The following is a 2348-nucleotide window of genomic DNA, read 5'->3' as shown; positions in this document are numbered from 1 at the left end:
CATGGTTGTATGTATGGTTAGATATTTCACTCTTTTAATATAAAAGAGCCAACACATTTCATGCATATGTTGTTATTGTAGTTCGGCTATCCTGTTTATTCTAATGATATAGGTAGCTGTTATTTACGCATGTATGTATGGACTATTTTGTATATGCTTGTATGAATCTTATCGAAATGTGTTGTTGGTATAAGCATCACTTTGGATTGTCAACTATCATGCTTTCCATCTTTTGATGTATTTCTGCTCGTGTACTCCCTTTCAATATGTGTGCTATCATAGGTTTCTGAGGGGCGCAATCATCACCCATTTCGTGTGTTAGAGTCTTTCATGCACCTTCCTTGACCTGTTGCAAAGATCACAGCCTTGCTACCAACAAGGACATATTACTTACCTCTACGCCCAACTTTGGTCAAGGCGATACAGTACTACCCCATTGATGGGACTCCTACACCAAACATTATGACGTCTAGTTGGGACTTCTTACTGGGGATATCCCTTAATATGTTGGCTAGTCCAACACTGTCAACACAACCATAGAAGTAAATACCATATAAACCAAAAAATGAATCAAACTAAGTGAAACAAATGATGATAGAAGCTTGTTAGTCATGAATATAAGCAAGTGTCCAAGTTTATGGGATTCTCTCCAGTCTTACACTCTCGTGTAGCCTTCAGTGTTGGTGAGACCACTTTGAGTTAGCTAGATGACCCTTTATATCCATCAACAACAACTTTATCTCCTCTATCTTGTTCATGGGATTATCTCTATCATCCTCTCTATCAACCAACACCTTCCCATCAACAACTTAACATGTCAATATAAATCCACAATGTGAATGTAAAGATTACTCCATCCTCATGTGTTCCTCATGTTAGGGGTCCAATCAATTCTATTATCAAGAATCTCCAAATTTTTTATGCCCTAGCACTAGTGTGAATCCTTCATTATTGCTTGAATTTTGGATTGTCTCTTCCGGGAATGTGACCTAGGGAATTAGATGTAGATGAATTAGCGTTAAACCAAGTCTATGATCCCCTAAGACTCCCTTGACCACCACCACCTTGTCAACAATGAGCGCGCTTGCTGGTCATCATAGTTACTAGGAGGGAAAAAAATATGCGGGATAGAGTTGTCTTAGTGTAGATGGATGAATCAAGTGAAGCCTAAAAAATATGTTGATGATGTACAAGATAATGCAGGTGGAGCTAGCAACAACCATTTTATGGCCCTCCTCCACCGTTAATTATGATGAAGGAAAAACGAAGCCCACTAGCTAGAGAACCAACGAAGAAAGATAACAAAGAGAAAGTCGTGGTGGAGAGAGGGAACAATATAGGAGAGAAATCCCATGCAATGGAGGTTAACATAACAATGAAGTAGGAGATATCTGGAGAAGACACTAACATGAACATAATTAATGTAGTACATCAAACAAGTGGGTCAACATTTGGTTCGAGGAAAGCATTAAAGGATTAGACCAATTGGGTGGCACAGTTGAGGGGGATGTGCTGTGGAGCTTAGATCTTCCATCCTCATTCTTATCTCGTCCATCATTAGTCATCACTATTAGGGAAGGAATATCTTTGGAAGCTAGAACTCTACATTCCTCTTTGAGTTGAGAGTCTAGTAGAGCTTCCTAGGGGTTGTTGCAAGGAAAGGAAGGACTTTGGTGGCAGTCATTAGCTAGCTCGTCTGCCTTTTTATTTCCCTGCTGTCTAATATGGGAAGGAAGAAAAAATGGAAGTTGAAATAAAAGATCAAAGATCCATAATATGAAGCTTTCTAGTCACCAATTGTATGAAATTTGAAGGAATGAGGAGCCATGCATGAGTTTGTAAAACAAGGAGATACATAGTCGAGAGTCCCCCTCATTGTAAAGTTAGGTATAATTCTATCTAATGGTATGCCTTATGCCAAATTCTAGAGTGAAAATCTCTATGGTGTTATTGTTGTTTACTCCCATATGACCCGTTAATAGATAGAGGATGGCACCATCAAAATATGATATACTTGGATTTCCTTTTAAAGCTACATTGATGTTGACTTTTATAAATCCAACGAGATGAAAAGACTAGTTCTGCGGACAAGAAGTGAAAGGTCTTCCGACAAAATGTGTAAAAACATAATTATTATTAGAGAGCTGCAAAACCTTGAGAATTATAACTTCAACGTCAAGCATATCCCCATCAAAAGAAGACCAAAGAAAAATAGAAATGGTTTCTTCGATGTTCTTATGGAAGAGAAGCCGGAGGTTGTTTAACGAAGCACAAGCCCCGTGCAAGCTTCTATGATTACAATCCCTCCAAATAATTCAAAGGAGGAAGCATGGCTCTTTTGATTATGG

This window comes from Pinus tabuliformis, chromosome 1_1 (assembly GCF_031772625.1).
Source record: "Pinus tabuliformis cultivar Carrire ecotype Pingquan chromosome 1_1, CPIR1, whole genome shotgun sequence".
In the NCBI taxonomy this organism is placed as follows: domain Eukaryota; kingdom Viridiplantae; phylum Streptophyta; class Pinopsida; order Pinales; family Pinaceae; genus Pinus; species Pinus tabuliformis.
This window is presented reverse-complemented; position numbering follows the sequence as displayed.